Here is a 17,966-nt window from a genome sequence, read left to right on the forward strand (position 1 = left end):
GAAAACCTGCAAGGATTTATCTGGACTAACATGTCTCCATGTAGTCATCGCAGTTTTAGGCTACTCTGATTAAGGATTTAGTGTATTCAAAGGGTTTCGGCGGTGCAAGATGACACGTTTTCAGGAGCGCTATTGGATTCCATTATCGTCTCCTCTCTTCTCCGAATGTATCCCCTCCCCAGCTAGGGCCCCCTCTTCCCTGTCACGTCCCCTACCAGGCTTCCAGACAGGCCTCCTCACACAAGCCACTGGCTCAGCCTGGGGTCCCTACTGCTCCCCAGTGCCTCCCCCCTCTTGTTCATGCCTGGGTTTGATTGTCAAACAGGCTCGGCCCCACTTATGCACTTGAGTGTCAGGATGCAGACCCCAGCAGACTTGAACAAATTCCTCCAGGACTCCCCTGGGCCCTGCATAACTTCTTTTTAGCCAGCTCAGTGGTGGAAGGAACACAGGTTCCTGTTAGAAGACACCCAGAGATATATACAGTCACGGTCACAGTTCAAAAGAATAAACTTTACAGAATCCTAGGGGAGGGAAGAGAGGGAGAACGTACAGCTCAGGGCAGGAGTAGAAGGTCAGGGAGGAATTTTCCCCCCACCGCAAAAGCCCATGAGGACAAGGCAATTCAACTTTGCAGTTGGTTGCAGTCCATGAATGATGCTAACAAGAACTCGTCACACAGTGTGAGTCTATCTGCCAGACACCGTGGTGACTGCAGAGAAGCCTGAGCTACAGAGGGCTCCTCCGGGATGGGAAGCTGCCCTGAAGATGCTGGCAGCAGAGCAGACAATGTGTACTCCGCAGCAGCAGGCATGTCTTGTGCCCTCCCACGGCAGAAGGAGGGGTCAGCCTGGCCCAGGGTAGGAAGCCCTGGAGTGCAGTGACAAGAACACAGCAACCTAATCCGACATACTTGAACATCAGTGCTGGTCTGACCAGCTGTGTGCTCTTGACAAGAGTTTTCACCTCTCCAAACCACCACCATCGTTTTCTAAAAAACGGAGACAATGCCTCACAGGGTCAGGGTTATGTGAAGATAACATAAAACAATGCAGGTAAATTACAGAACAAAGTATCTGGCCCCAGTATGTGTTCAATAAACGTTCACTGTTATTATCATCACTATCATTGTAATTCAAACAGCAGTTTTTACCTACTCCTGAAGCAGTTAAAAACATTGGAACTTCAGAGACACATAAAAACACTTTAGAGGGAAGAAATATAAACTTCTGTGGGTTCAAACATGCAGAGTTCCCCAAAATGGTTAATGTAAATGCACTTCCAGATTGAACACTGCAAGTGTGGTCTTCAGGCACGACTCTGGAATGTTGTTGATGGGGTTCCACTCAGGAATAACCACAAAAAGCCTGGGACATATTATTGAATTAATCAATATCTGTCCTGGTCCTAACCCTTGGGTTTTTTCCTCTTTTGTTTCAAACTTTGGTTTCATATCAAACTCATTAAAGTGTAATTTACACACAATAAAGTGCACACATTTTAGGTATACAGTTTTGATGAGTTTTGGCCAATATGTTAACCCATGTAGCCACCAGGGCAATCAATCTAATGAATATTATCTGCACACCAAAAAGTTCCCTTGTAGCCCTTCTCAGTCAATACTTGCCTCACCCTCCGCCCTAGGCAACCATTGTTCTGCTTTCTGTCACTATACATTAGATTTGCCTGTTCTTGGTCTTCAGATAAATGGAATCAAACAGTGTGATTTCTTCTGTGTCTGGCTTCTTTTGCTCAGCATAATGTTATTAAGATTTGTTACTGGTTGCGAGCATTGGGCTTTATTCTTTTTCAGTTGCTGAGTGCCGTTTCATTGTATGGATATACCACATGTTGTTTATTCATTCACCTATTGATGAACATTTAGATTGTTTCCATTTGGGGATTATTATAAATAAAGCTTCTATAAACATGCATTTCATGTGTTTTCATTTCTCTTGGGTAAATATGTAGAAGTGCAATTTCTACAATTTTAAAAGAAACTGCCAAATAATTCTCCGAGGTGGCTGTACTACATCACACACACACACACACATATCCCGCTGGGATGTGGCTCTACATCCTGGCCAAGAGAAGTGGGGTGCCAAGGGAGGGGGCTGTGGGAGAGGTCTGCCCTAGCTGGGGAGGAATATCTTATCACTGACATTGTTTAGAATTGCCGATGCATGGTGATAATAAAAAGCAGATTGTCTTTGCAGTTTTACTATTGTTTGAAAATTCTCTACAGAGAACGCACCCCCTTATTCAGCCTGCTTGCCCCACCCTGGGCACACCACTGCTCACCCACGGTTGGTCGACAGCCTTACACATTAGCTACCTTAGTGTCTGCATGGTGCTATTTTACTGTGGCTTGAATTTGCCTTTCCCTGGCAAATTGGATATCTTGGCCACTTGCATATCTTCTTCTGTGACGTGTCTACTCAAATCTTTTTCCTATTTCTTATTGGGCTATTTGTCTTCTTTTTTGTGTGTGTTGTAAGAGTTCTGCATGTATCCTGGATATGAGTGCTTCATCAGGTGTGTGTGTCGCAAGGATTGTCTCTCTGCGCAGTACCTAGCTCTTGACACTTTGCCCCCTAGCATCCTGCTCATCCAACCTTATGGGCCTGAATGGACCCTGGAGTTATGCCTCAACTACAACAGTTCACTAAATATGTTTGATTGCAGCTTCATGAGCTGCAGGAGTCACGGGTTCCATGATGCCCCTCATTGAAGTAGGCACTGTTCTTTGTTCTTCCTACGGCGGTTCTTGTTGCTGCTGTTATTGCTCCATTTCTAGACTCCATTTTGAAGCAGGAAGCTCTGTCTCCTGGTCCGCATGCTGCCAGGAATCATTCCCCCACTTCCAGTCCTTCCCACCACAACCCCATGCCACCTGAGCACCTCAGACGGTGTTTCCCAGGGTTTCGCTGCTGAACATTCCACTCTGGCCCTTCACCCTCCTTCATAGGAAAGGGCCCAGAGCTGGGCTTTATCCTTTTTGAGCACATTTCACCAATTTTTCTATTTCACAACTCCCACCCCATGGATTTACTTGTCTACTTCTTCATATCTGTCCATGAAACCTGGAACCTGGGTTGCGCCATTTGGAAGCCACCATACCCCTTCCCCATGGATCCATCAGGGGCTGGTCTTTCCAAAGATCTGAGTACTTCAGCACCTTCTAACATAAGGCTGTGAGAGGCAGGGTACAGGGATGCAGTTCAGCAACAGGCTACCAGCTGGCAAGAGAAGGTAGAGTGGATGGGAGGCAGGAGAGACCAAGATCTGTTAAAATTTGCCCATGTGCCACCATAGGAAATATTAGTATCTAACTCCTGGGGAGACTGTGAGGATTAAAAGAGCTGCTACATAAAAGGCACTTAAGCGTAGCATCTCGCACCGAATAATTGCTCAATAACTGTTAGCTATTAGATCAGGGCCCCTTTTATCTGATGCAATGTGGACTGCTATTGGTCAGCTAATGGAAAAAGTTGTTCAAAAAGAGAAATCCAAGAAAATTATGACACACCTTCGACATTTTAACTTAAAACACAAATGTACATCCTTTCACAGTCCTTAGATGTACGCACAACACCTTTCCTTTGAGTATGGGTCCCTGGATGGGCATGTCCAGCTGTCTTTCCTGAGCAAACCATCCCTGGCATTTCCAGCTTCCATTTCCTTAAAGTGATACAAAAATTTACACTTGCCAAGTAATCTGAATGAAGAATCATTTTTGATGTCTTCATTTTTCCCCAATCTTTTTCATATTTGATTTTAATTGACAAATAATAATGTGTATATTTATGGGGTACAGTGTGAGGTTTTGATCCTAAGGTGAAGGAATGCCTACTAAGACTGTGGATCTTTGTTCCTTTTGCAAAAATAAGCCTATTGCAATAAGTAATTTAAGAAAATGTTCACAAACAGATGACACAATGAGAACGAAGAGGAAATGTTACTCCTATGAAAACTAAGTCAAATAGGGTGAGATCAAATGACCATGCGTCACTAGAAAGCATTGCTTTCTGTTATGTATAAATCTTTCTGTAATGTATACATTACATACATTACATACATATATATGGAACTTGCATGCTAGTTGTTGTTGAACTTTGCCCTGACCTGTAGGATTACTTCACACACCTCTGGGAAAGTCAGCAGGATGACCCTTGGGAGTTAGAAAACCTGGGTTCTAGTCCTGGTTGTCACTCACATACCTGGTGACCTTGGCAGACCCTCATCCCATTCACTAGAAGGAAAGCCTGATGCTTTGGTTAGTGAGAAATCTGCCCACATCACCCTTGAGGACTCTAATGAGATGGAGTGAGCAAAGCCCTGTCCACTTTAGGATGGGCTTTAGTCCGAGCAGCTTCTCTTGTCATGTTACCAGTTCCCAAAACCCAGATGCCAAAGGTCGGGCCATGTCACATTTAGGGGGGTTTTCAAATTCCAGGCCCCTGTCACTCAAGAGAAGAAAGGGCAAAGGTATGCTTCTGCTGTCAGTTCCCCTCAGCATCTGGCCTGAGCCTTCCCTCTGCCCTTTCACTGCTGCCAGAGCGCTGTTATCAGGCAGAGCCCCTCCAACCCTGGCTCTGGGCACCTCCGGGGTGGCAGCTGCCAAACTAGACCATCCTCAGCCAGGTCAGTAGGTCTAGTCCCTGCAAATGCCGTTAGCCACGGCCGGATCCATGCTCATTCTCAATGTGCCTCTACTTGGAGGGTGGGAATGTTGCTTGGAATGTGAAGAAGAAATGCATGTTAAATAATCCTAGCTACTGGGGAGGCTGAGGCAGGATAATCACTTGAACCTGGGCAGCAGAGGTTGCAGTGAGCCAAGATCGCGCCACTGAACTCCAGCCTGGGCGACAGAGACTTCATCTCAAAAAAAAAAAAAAGCAAGACAAGACCTTATCCTCAGAGCAGGCCTTTGAGGTGAGCAGGAGTCAGCAGCCCTCAACTTAGGGTGACTTCCGCACCCCCCGCCTCAGTGCTTCTGAGGCATGAGACTCCACACTTTCATAGCCGTTTGTCCCTGAAAATGCAAAACCTCCAGGAAGGGGTCACTTTATCTCAGTCCTTTTCCCTTTGGAGTAAATGAGTGAGAATCTTTCTGCAAAGCTAGTTTTTGTTGGGAGAGGGAGAGGAGAACTTGAGGACTTGAGAGAACAGAGAGGAAAAGGAGAGGTAGCGGGAAAGAACAAAAAGCAAGAGGTTCAGGAGAGGCCTGAGGACAGGAATAGAAGAAAAGCCTGAAAGCTAGCCTACACCTCTGCAATGTTCTCCAGCGAGCACCTTCATTTCCTGGAAATAGCTCAAGGAAGCACAACATGAGAACCAAACAATCATTTTCTGTACGTGTGTGTGTGCGTGTGTGTGTGTTGCCACACAAATCCTAAAATGATTTGTTAATTGTTTTAAGTTTTTCATCCAGGATGAACATATTGGCATTCTGAGAATGTTTTTCCCCTATCTAAACCAAGCCCTGATTTTCCTCTCTCCATCTGTGTTTCTTTGGCAGAAACTTGTACGAAAAGAATGAAGGAGTGAACGGTCATTCTGGGAAGGACGGACGGGATGCAGGGCAAGCCGGGAATCCTCCCCGCAGTAATGCACTTCTGCCTCGGGGCCCTGCCACCGGCCACCCTGGGAAATGGACTGGTGAAGGAGTTTCAGAGCCCGGAGAGAAGACTGATCTGAAGATCCTTTTCTCATATGCTTGCTTTTACACCAGGTTCACAGCAGCTCCACATCAGGATTTTTTCAGTTTTATTTTTGTAAAAAAAATCTCCAGCCACGCTGTCCATACCACATGCTCTATGCAGGGGAGTCAGATGAGCTTCTGGAAAATTTGGAGCTGGAATTTCAACCCTGGGGTCTGTTTCCTGGAGGGAAGCAGTGTCCCCATACATCTGGAGGCAGAGGGATAAATCCTACATGTTTACTTTTAACCACTGAGTGCCTGGGTGGGCCCTGAAGAGGTGGTCCCTGTGACCTCCAGACAGCGAATCCTGATTGTTCCGCTCTGATGTGGCCCTTCTGGAAGGAACTGTCTCCCATAAGGGGCACAGCTCACTCTGAGCTGACTTACATTACAGGGTTCTCCCTTTCAGGCAAGTGGAGGGCCCCTGGGGGAAGGAAAAGGAGTATGACAGTGGAATCCCAGTTCTGCCCCTTCTTGAGTGAGTCAATCTCTTTGAACCTCATGTTTAAATGTATCATAGACTTTATGGCAGGATAGCATGAGACCTGAGAACAGTTCCTGGCACAGGCGCTGAGGGTTGCAGCCACTTATATTACCTAATGTAGCTCCATGTCCTTGTCCCTGGTGAGTTCCCGGTGCCATCCAATGAGAGGGGCAGAGCCGGCTGGGCGGGGAGAGCCTGGCACAGATGGCCTTAGCGAAAGATTCAGAGCTACCAGTGTTCTGCTCCCCCATCCCCTTCCCTCAGCTGCTCCCCAGAGCCCTCCATGATGCAGGGGTAGCCCATGCAGTGGTTTTTATGACTCTAAGTGATTGCAGAGCAGCCTGTGGCTGCCCATCACTGCTGGAAAGGCCAAATTGTGCTAATAGGAAGTGATGGTTGATCCCATTTACTTGGAAACGTCTGGGAAAGCAGGATTTAAAGGAAGCTCACATTCTTCTGGCCCTTCTCCTGGGAGCTGAGGCTCAGGGGTGATAAACGTGGACTGAAATGCAGCAAGGGCTTGTGATTTGGGGAGGAGGAGGGGTAGGGACGGTGGGACTGGTGGCTGGCGGCTGGCCCTGCAGGCACCAAGGATGACACCATTTTTGCCAATCCTTTATTCAGACCAGGAAGGGGGAGAACAGGGGAAATATTGGGAAGGTTGAAAAGGGCCAGCCAGCAGAGCCTTCACAGAGGGGCAGACACAGGAGGAGCAGGCGCGCAGGGTCTCGATGCAGTTATTCTGAGCATGCCCAAAGAGGGACGGGGTGGTCAACCTGCCTGGATTTTGGCAGTCTGAGGCCTGGGCCAGTGAAATGTTCCACAGCTTTGTCAACAGTTTAAGAAATACAAAATTAAACAGTGCCGCCATCACTGTGCCAGCTCAAAGTGATGACGGCATTGTTCCTTATTCTTTGTGACCCACGAGTGCCCTCTGGGGCAGTTGGGCATTTGGTATTATTGATCAGTCCCAGGAGGCGAGGACCGCTGGCTTTCTCTAGCATCCTTGTGCATCCAATGGAGGAGGTCTCTGTCAACACAGCCCCCAGAGCCAAACCTCCCTGTAAGAGAGGTGCCAGGCAGACTCAACTCTCTCTACCCACTTCCCCCTTCCCAGAAGAGCTGATGGGAATCACTTGGTTTGTCAAGGAGCAGCCCCTCAGGCACTAGCTCGACAGCTCTTGCCCACTGACAAGTCAGACCAGGTGGACCCAAGAAGCAGGAAGGCCACTTCAGTTGGGGTACAGGGCCACATTTTCCTGGAACCTCCTGCTCATGCATCTGTCGTACTGACTAGACTCTTCTCAGGGCAGGGACACACTGTCACTCCTAACACATCTCCTGGCACATTCTGTGTGTGCATTTTACTACAGACAACTGGATTCAAGTACAGCCTCTGACCACAAGGATCACTCAGCGTAGCTGGGCAGAGCAGATATATTATCTGTTAAATTTTAGAACAAGCAGAGAGTAGGTATCTGTGAATGTGATATATATCCACGGTGTCAAGTTGTTACATAGTAGAGCCAAAAGGGATGTTACAGGGACGGAATGGATTCCGAAAGTTCAAGTGACTTGCCCCAAGCCTCACAATAGTTTCGCAGTAGAGACATGGGAAGATTATCCAGGTTCCCTGCACCTCAGTGCAGCGATGCTCCTGCTCCGTCCCTTGCTCACTACATGAAATAAAGAGCTAACAGGGAGGGCTGTGCAGAGCGATCGCAAGGTCTCTGAAACCAGAAAACTCTAGTTTTGAACTCTTCTCATGGCTCTTTGGGACTGTGCAGCCTCATCCCTTAAATGGACGCAGGGATGGACAGGCTCCACTGGAAGAATACGCAGTGTCTACATTCTCTGAGCCTCGGTTTCCGCATCTGTTAAATGGGAACAATAGGGTCCCCCAGATTCTTCCTGTGGGGAGGCCTCAATGAGAGAAGACATGGGAAGCGCTAGCACAAAGTCCCGCATGTAGTGGCTGCTCAACAAACAGGATTGTTCACAAGACCATCAATTAAAGAAAAAGCCCCATCTTGCAGAAAAGAAGGTTAAAAGCAGGTCTGAGAGAGAAGAGATGTCAGCGCCCTGAGGAGAAAGATCTTCAGGAGATGAAGAACGACCTTGCGGAGGGGCTCACAGGGGAGGTGAATGGCTGGCGTTTAGCTGAGCCAGGCATTCTCAACCTGCTACCCGGGCCCCTGGCCTGGGAAGAGTGCCCTGCCTGTCGGCTGCCAGCGTGCCGAGGCGCCGCATAATTACTTAGCAGTTTACTAGCGCTGCAGACATCCAGGGTGCACTTCAGCCATCAATTAGCTGCCTCTCACGGCCCCCCTGTGAGGCCCCGTGGTATCAGGACTCCCATTTTTCAGCCAAGGAAACTAAGGTGTAAACAGGTTAAGCAACCAGCCCAAGGTCACACCTTGAGTCAAGCGGTCACCAGGCGCGGGAGCGGCATCCTTGCTGACTCCCCGGCCTGTCCTTAGCCCACTGGCCCATGCCGCTGCCCATAAAATCCACCGTTTATATCTCGTCAGAAAGCCAGGGAGTGCACCCGGGACGTTTGGAGCTGTTCAGAAAGGCCATTCAGCTGATTTCCAAGGCACTGTAGGGTTTTTAAAGAAATGTTTAACCCCTTGCTGTGAGAGGGTGATGGCGGGCGACGTGACCTTAGTTAGCAGTTTCTTCGCCGGGCTGCTGCACCACACCTGGTTTTAGGGGTCTGGGCCCGAGTTTGCTTTTTCTCTGCTTGCTCCACACCAGGGTTTGCAAGCTGTGTCCCCTGAGAGTCCGAAGTTGAAACCTAATCCACAATGTGCTGGTATTTGCAGGTGGGGTCCTTGGGAGGTGATCAGGCCATTATCCTCATCATTGGGATCAGTGCTCTTAGGAAAGAGGCCCCAGAGAGCTCTCTCTCCGTTTCTACCAGGAGAGGACACAGTGAGCAGGCACTGTCTATAAACCAGAAAGCGGGCCCTCACCAGACAATGAATCTGCCAACACCCTGATCTTGGACTTCCCAGCCCCCAGAATGGTGAGCAATCCATTTCTTTTGTGGATAAGCCCCGGGTCTGTGGTGTTCTGTTACAGCAGCACAAAAGGTATTCCAGTAGACACACATTCGAGAGTCATTTGGAGACCACAAAGAGCAGCATCCAGGAGACACTGAGACTGTGAACACAGAACACAGCCTCACCTCCAGCTCACCCTCAGTTCCGGGACTTTTCCACAGGTTCTCACTGTGGGGGAAAGAAAGCTTGCCTAAGTTAGAAAGGCTTCCACAGGTGTGCCAGGGAGCTGGCAGGGGGTGGGGCAGCGGGGGACCTTCTATTGCCTGAGGAGCCTACTGACCACACAGAGCCTCTCCTGGTGGTACCTGCCCCAACCATGGGCCTCCTTGACCTATCCATGTTCCAGACTTTCAAGAGCACTGGTCTAGCGCATGGCCCATTCTTTCCAGGCCCTTATAGGTCACTTGCCACATATTCTCAGTTCCTCCCTGTTCCTCAGCATCCCTTCCCTAAATCCAATCACTCACCTCCCTAAAATATCTCCCAAACATTCCAGAAATTTCTACCAGATAGCCCCACCCCAGACCCCTCAGTACAGCTCACCTGGACCATTGTAACAATGTCCTAAGTAGGCCTCCCTTTGCACCACCTCCCCTCAGATCCATCATTACATAGCGACCAGATGCCCCTATCCTAAACTGCTTAGCCCCAACTGAAAACCTTTGATCTTTACTGCCTGAGGATGAAGCCCAAGATCCTGAATATGACTTCCCAGGCCCCAACAGATGCTGAATATGGTCTCTGGGGCCCCAACACATGCTGAATATGGTCTCCGGGGTCTCAGTGGATGCTGAATATGGCCTCCCAGGCCCCAGGAGATCCTGAAGATGACCTCCCAGACCCCAGCAGATACTGAATATGGCCTCCTGGACCCTAACAGATCCTGAATATGGCCTCCCAGGTCCCAGCACCCTTTTCTGCCTCCCCACTTTGCATCCCTCCCTCTGGTGACACTGGGCCATTGACAGTACATACCATACTCATCCTCCCTCTGGGCCTTGGAGCTGCCTGGAATGCCCTTTGCCTCCTGCCCTCACCAGTGGAGTCCTCCCATTCTCACCGCTCCTCTCAAGCTGGGAAACCCCTCAAACACTCAGGCTGGACTGAGGCGCTCTGCATTCCCACAGCACTCTGTGCCTGCTGCCCTTGTACTCCACAAGGTACCAGAATGATCTGCTTGAGGGTCTCTTTCTTCCCATTCCTTAAGGCAGCCACTGGGCTTCTTCTTGCCGCACAGTGCCCTGAATGTGGCCACGAGGCACTTAGTAACTGCTTATTAAGCTTAAATCACCTGCACATCTGATTCTAACAATGTTTTCAATAGCTGATAATTAGTTTATAGGAAGAGAGAGCATAATGGATTCCAACCAGGCTATCATACTCTGCCAAATAAACTTGGGTAACCAAACTTAGTATAAACTATGCCAGCTCTGTATTTTCTGTTGAAGTGGCAGACAAGTCACATCACCTCTCTGGATTTGAATTTCCTTTCCGGCAAATCAAACTATTTGGACTAGATCACAGGTTTTCAAACTGTGCTGGGAAGCCTGGCTAGTCCTGCTACTGGGGTGAGGGAGGGCCCAGCAGACAAGGACTCCAGGTTCCCCAACGCATACCCTTATTCAATCAGAGATACTCTACTTTTCTCTATTTTATCAACTGGGCTTCTGTACAAGATATTTGAACAAAAGATTCTGCAGCTAAAGAAAGTTTGAAAACTACTTAGCCTACAGCAGTGGCAAATGGGGGCATTTCAGATAGGGACAGGGGTCTTTCAGTGTCCCTCTAATCACACACTCGTGGCCTCAAAGAGTGAAGGTCCTTGAATACAAACAGGGCAATGTTAAGCCAGGAATGTTTTCATCCAATAAGAAGGAGCCCACAGAAGCATTTCTTTTCTTGTGACCTTTGAGAACCTCTGGGGACCTCAGGCATTGAAGGCTACTGTGGGCAGAAAAGTTCAGGCTGTCAGCTGAGTGGCTGAGCTGGTGAGCTACTAATTGCAGAGAGCAGGCAGAGTGAGTGGCGGCCAGGCAGTGGCTGTGTGGCACAAAGAGGCCTGGGGGCAGACCCCACTCCAGCCTCCAGCTGCATCCACTGCATCTTCCCTGGGCTGCTCAGAGGAAACTGCATTGGCATGAAAGATGCCAGAGCAACCCTGTTTGCCCAGAACCAACCAGAGCCAGTTCCAGGGACTCACAGGCATGAGTTTCCACCTGGAACTTCCAGGTGTAATAAAAATTGGGGGTGTTCAGGGTGGAGTAAGTAATGTGGGAAGCAGCACAGCCTCTTCCTAGAAGTGGAACCAAATGCTCCACCTCCTGGATATTAGTCACAGCCTGTCCACACCCTCCTCGGCCACATCCATGACACAACTGGCACCAACCACACAAGCTCACACATTGCCAGGATCTTGAAGGGCACAGGGTGGGGAGTCAAAGGTGTTTGGATTTTTCTCTTTTTTTTTTTTCAGACAGAGTCTCGCTCTGTCACTCAGGCTGGAGTGCAGTGGAGCGACCTTGGCTCACTGCAACCTCCGACTGCCTGGTTCAAGCAATTCTTCTGCTCCAGCCTCCCTAGTAGCTGGGATTACAGGCACATGCCACCACGTCCAGTTAATTTTTGTATTTTTAGTACAGACGGGGTTTCACCATGTTGGCCAGGATGGTCTCGACCTCGTGACCTCATGAGCCCCCAGCCTCAGCCTCCCAAAGTGCTGGGATTACAGGTGTGAGCCACCACACCCGGCCACATGTTTGGATTTTAAACCCCATCTCCACCACTCTGATAACTCTGGGATCTTGGTTAGACAAGAAAATGACTTTGAGCCTCAGTTTTTTTACCCTGTAAAATGGGAACAAGTTATTTAAGCTGCCAGTGTTTTCATTATCTCATGCATAAAAGTAAAAGACTGGGCGCAGTGGCCCATGCCTGTAATCCCAGTAGTGTGGGAGGCTGAGCCAGGCAGATCACTTGAAGTCAGGAGTTCAAGACCAGCCTGGCCAACATGGTGAAACCCCATCTCTACCAAAAATACAAAAATTAGCCAGGCATGGTGGTACACACCTGTAATCCCAGCTACTTGGGAGGCTGAGTCAGGAGAATCACTTGAACCCGGGAGGTAGAGGTTGCAGTGAGCCGAAGTCTCGCCACTGCACTCCAGCCTGGGCAACAGAGTGAGACTCTGGCTCAAAATAAATAAATAAAGTACAAATAAAAATAACAGCAATATCTTTGGGTTGTAGGAATCAGATAAGTTAATATACAAGAAGCACTTAGGACAGACCTGACTCCACTACGTTCAATCATTAGGAGGAAGATCCTGTTGCTCCCCTAAGTCTCTTTCCTCTTCACTGATGTTGGCCAGTGGCCCTGCCTCCTGTTTCTCCTGCCAACCCCCACAGCGTCCTGCCCAGTGCTGGGCCCCTGCACGGCTAACTGTCCTTACTGTCCAGCACTCCTATTTGTCCTTCCTGCTGGCCTGTTTGTCGTCCACCAGCGCCTATGTCTGGGACATACACCCTGCATGCATTTGCATGACTTTCGGGAGCAGCCCTCTCCTAGGGTCTCCTTGAGGACCTTGGGACTGGAGCAGCACTGGGCTGAGGACAAGACCCCAGCTTAAACCCAATGTCAAAACTGAGCAGCCACCTGGCAGGAGACAAGCCACCTCCCAGGGCAACCCCGAGGGACAACCAGACCTCCACAGCACTGAAGCCTCTGCTTGGGAGAGGCCCAAACACCTGAGGCCTCTGTCCTGACACTGCACCCACAGGGAAGCTTCCAGAGGCTTTCCATGCGCCTTGCCTCCAGCCACAGCCACAAGCATTCCTTGGAACGCCTTTTTTTTTTTTTTTTTTTGAGATGGAGTCTCGCTTTGTCGCCCAGGCTGGAGTGCAGTGGTGCGATCTCGGCTCACTGCAAGCTCCGCCTCCCGGGTTCACGCCATTCTCCTGCCTCAGCCTCCGAGTAGCTGGGACTACAGGCGTGCACCACCACACCCGGCTAATTTTTTGTATTTTTAGTAGAGACGGGGTTTCACCGTGTTAGCCAGGATGGTCTCAATCTCCTGACCTCGTGATCCGCCCACCTCGGCCTCCCAAAGTGCTGGGATTACAGGCATGAGCCACTGGAACGCCTTTCACAGCTCTCTGTGCCATCTATTATCTATGGAAATGTAGAAGAGGACAGACATTGCTCCTAAGCCTTTTTCCAAACCCAAGGACACTGAGGCAAAGTGGGGGGAGAGGGGGCGGGGAATAAGCTGATTTGGAGGGGTGAGATTGTGAATTAGATCATTTTGACTTTCTTTGGCCAGGAGGAATGCCAGATGGAAAAGAAAACAAAAGAAACACTTCAGTGAGCTGCCCCTAACTCCCAAAGAAGTCTCTGGACTTGGGTTCTCCACCTGACCACAAAAGACGGCCAAGCCCAACACTCACCCGCAGTGTCCAGGCAGGATCATGCACGTCCTGCTCATCTGTGCAGTCGCCTTTGAAGGAATGCAGGTGCTGCCATTACTAAGGATATGCCCTCTTTCACCCCGGGCAGCTTTTGGATCAGTTTGCCTCTTCTCATCACAAGTATTCAAAGACTAACTCCTATTACATCAATGTAAGGATGAGGACAAGGGGAAGTGGAGCTGGTGGTCTAAGAAAGAGGTTTGGAAGCTTACAAAGCATTCACTTAATGGAAGCATTGAGGCATCGCCCCTCCCATGAAATCTCTCCATGAACGATAAGGGATGGAAGGGGTCCTTTGCACAGAGAGTTTCAGCTTTGCAAGGACCTATCATGCAAAGTGTGCATAGTAGAGCAAGAAAAGGTGTGGCCTAGGATGAGTGTACTTTTAAAGGGTGTGTCCCCATCCTCTCAACCAGGCCCCCAAGCTGAGGAAACAGGAAGGGGAGGGGAGCGGCCAGTGTCTGCTTGCTGGGGGAGAAGGGTCCTGGCCATGGGGCGAGATGCCCAGCTCTGCTGCCTGAACGCTGAACATCACCACCACAGTTTGTAGAGCTTCCTGCGGAGACCGCAGGAGCCTTTTCTTTTGCTTCCTGATCAGTCTAGGGGAGCCCTCAGGTTGGGCTCGTGGCCTGGATGCTGCCCCTGGTCTGGTCCCATCTTGTCTGTGGCCTCACAGCAATCAGCATTGGCAGCCAAAGCTCCCAGGGACCTGCAGGGCAGTCCCCACAGAGCCCCGGGATGCTCCTGAGCTTCCCTGGACCTAGAGCCTGGCCTCTCCCAGGCCCTCTTTCACAAACCCACCTGTCATCTCTACTAAGTTTTCCAGAGCTAGATGATATGCAAAGACCATGCAGTCCAGAACTGTCCCCTTTATTTTACTTAGTTTGTTTGTAGTCCAAAGGCTGGGAATGGGTGGGGACAGGAGCATAGATGCTCTTAACAGAAAGGACACACCATCTCGCTGGGCCCAGGATGGCAGCCTTGACCACAATGCCCAAGCAGGGCCTCTTGGGAGCAGAAGGCTGGGCCACTTCCCTTCTCAAGCTTCTGGTACATTGAAAAAAAAAAAAAAAAAGACAGACAGGCAAAGCAAGGTTTCAAATACTGTGCTATTGCTATTATTTTTTAGTGTTTACTTTTAAGAAATTAACACGACATATTCACAGAAATACAACACAGTGTAATTGTATCATTTACAATGCAATGACAGAATTTATTTTTAAATTTACATATCGAATGATACGGCACCATATTCAAGGTAGTATAGTAAATAGGATGAAACTTTAAAATGGTGCAATGAGGATCACGAGGTCAGGAGATCGAGACCATCCTGGCTAACCCGGTGAAACCCCGTCTCTACTAAAAAAAAAAAATAAAAAAAAAATAATAATAAAATAAAATAAAATAAAATAAAATGGTGCAATGAACATTTCTTCCAGTTCTGCCAGTACGGCCTCATGTTTTTTTTGTAGATAACACGCAGGTCTGGAGCTGAGGCCCTCTCTGATAGGCACTACCATGGGGAAGGGACTTTGGCTGGTGGGGAGGCATGTGGAACACAATGGCATGGGGGTTTAGCAAGGTAAGAAAGACCCCTGCACGGCCAGCCTCCCTTTCCCCACCACCCTGACATTCCCCCAACCGCTACCTCTCCTCTCTTCAGCCTCATCTCCATGTGGCTGCCCACTGAGTTTTCAAAAAATACGAACCCAACTGTGTCAGTCCTGTCTGTGAAACCTCCAGGGCCTCACATCACCACAGGCACAGCTAAGTGGTGGCTTCCAAAATGTCCACTTACATGTCCACAAAGCCTTTGATCTTGCTGCCTTCAGACAGAGGAGCCTGATTTACAGAATAGATTGTGGTCCATGTGATGGCGGGTGACATCTGGGATCAGGACATAAGGCACAGCCTCATGGAGGCTCAGCCCCATCATGTCCTCTGTCCCTGCTTCAGTCCAGGATCCGCAGGCCACCCCTCTCTGGACCCGTCATCTGCACGTGGCTTTACACATGCCCGGTCTGATTCTATCTCCCACTCATCCCCAGCTCTGGAACTGCAGGCGCTCCTGGCCTGTCCTCAGCCGATGACCCTCGGCACTCAACTCCTTCCTCTGCTTTCCCTTCTCTTATTAACTCAACTTTTTAATGCTGGCCTCAATCCACCAAGTTAACTTCACCACCAGCTAATGGGCCATGGTCCACCATTTGAGAACCGGATGCATGATACAAAGTGTGAGGTTTGTGGGATTTCTTTTTCATTTCTTCATTGATGCAGGATCTCACTTGTGGGCAAGAGATCTGGGGTGCTCCAGGGCTTGCTCAGAATGAGCCCAAAGGCAGAGAATGAGGGTACCTTTTCTTCCTGCCATCTGAACGTGGGGTTGCAAACACAAATGCCCACAACGGCCAGCTAGGTGATGTCCCAGAGGAAACCAGGAGGATGTGAACCTGTTCTCAAAGAACAGGCCCCAACACTAGGCCTCACTGTCCAGGACTGCTGGGGCCGAGGTGAACCAAGCAGTGCATTCCCCGGCAGCACACAGCAGCCACGGCGCCACAGCACTCTCAGTGGGTTGCCGTGCACCTGCCTCTACCATCACCCAGCTGTGTGTTTGGACAAGTCACTTGTCCCACTCTGTGCCTGTGGTTTCCTCAAATGAAAATAGTAATAGTCTATTATGCTAAACACTGATAAGGCTGCTTTGAGCATTGCATGATAGGATACAGAAATGTATGTGAAACCACGCCTGCCAATAGTTACTCTGGCTAGGTTCAGCTGATGGTGGGCGTGCAGGTTTATTATTGCCATATCTCACTTTGTTAAGAGAAGCTGAGAACTCAAGATTTTTATGGTGAATCTTCTGATTTTGAAGCATTTGTGGTTTTTTAAGCACTGTGCACGTTAAGCAAAATCTGTCTGCAGCCAGCTGGGCCGTCTGCTGCCGTAGGTTCCATGCCAACCTCCTTGGGACTGTGGTGGAGCGCCCCCACCTATCCCACCTCAGCTTGTCTCTGGAGGAGAAAGGACGCCAGTTGGGAAGCAGGGTGGTTGGGAGAGAGGGGGCAAAAGAAAGCCCGTGCCTCTGGGCAGTGACTTCTGCCCTGGAAACGTTGAACTGCCAGCCCAAGTGACGGATGTATTGAGTTCGTTTCTGCAGGTAATTTTTTAAATGTTACGGCAGCTTTAACATGTCGTCTGTTCAAATGTATTGGTGAGGCAGCCATTCCAAACCTGTAATGTGGGTAATATTTAGATGATTTACTAGGTGAGGTGCAGTTTCTGATTCAATCAGAGTTGCCTTTGATTCAATAGGTGATGCATCTAATCCGACCGGGAGTCCATTGAATCCAGAGGTGATGCGTTTGATTCACAGGCTGATGTACCTGATTTAGAAGGTGATGGATCTGGGTCCACGCTGAAGGATTCCAATTCCCGCACGCCGGGTATTTGCTTCAGTGTGTGATGTACGAGTTTTAATAATAAGACACACTTTTGGGATGGCGAGGGCTGCCTGACATGTTTGTGGCTGCAGCCGCTTCTAGGTAGAGCCAGTCCTGGCCTATAGGACCAGAGGTAGAAAGTAGGAGAAAAGCCCAGTTCCCTGTATGTGATCTGAGCCTCCGCATATCCCCGTAACAGCTATTCTTCTACGATCCATAGATGGCCTTCCATCTGTCCAGTTGAAGGTCCACAGATGGGCTCCTGTGCTGGGAACCTGGTTCTTTGCACGTGGGGGCCTTAGGGATGGACTTGTCAGTTGAAAGATATTCACTCTGCCCGTTCTGTTCTTGTCTGCCCCAAGTTCCTCGAGCCTCGCCTGACATTCGGGGCCCCTCCATGGAAGCCTTCCTCAGGTCTGGTACACAGGTTTGAACCAGCATTAGAGAGACTGAATTGTTGTATTCCAGTGGGAAGCAAAGGGACCGGTGGTCCCTGAATTAGTTTTCAGCCCCTTCCTTTTCTCCTGTTCCTCCCCTGGTGTGGCTGGGCATTCCCTTCTGAGAGGAGCTCCTTCTGTTTGTGTATTCTCTCCTCTGCCTGGAATGCCTGTCTTCCTTATCCTCAGCTTTGCACAAAGCTGTGCATCCTGTGCAGAGTCACAGCCTCCTGTCACCCCCTAACAGAAGCCCCCGCTGTGCCAAATCTCAGTTCAGCCTAGCAAGAGCAACCGCTCGTCCAGCTTTCGGAGTCTCCTGGCCGCAGCTGGGTAACACACCACTCAGGTTGTCCTATGGTGGGGAGGTTTC

The sequence above is a fragment of the Macaca nemestrina genome, chromosome 14, assembly GCF_043159975.1.
Source record: "Macaca nemestrina isolate mMacNem1 chromosome 14, mMacNem.hap1, whole genome shotgun sequence".
NCBI classification, from domain to species: domain Eukaryota; kingdom Metazoa; phylum Chordata; class Mammalia; order Primates; family Cercopithecidae; genus Macaca; species Macaca nemestrina.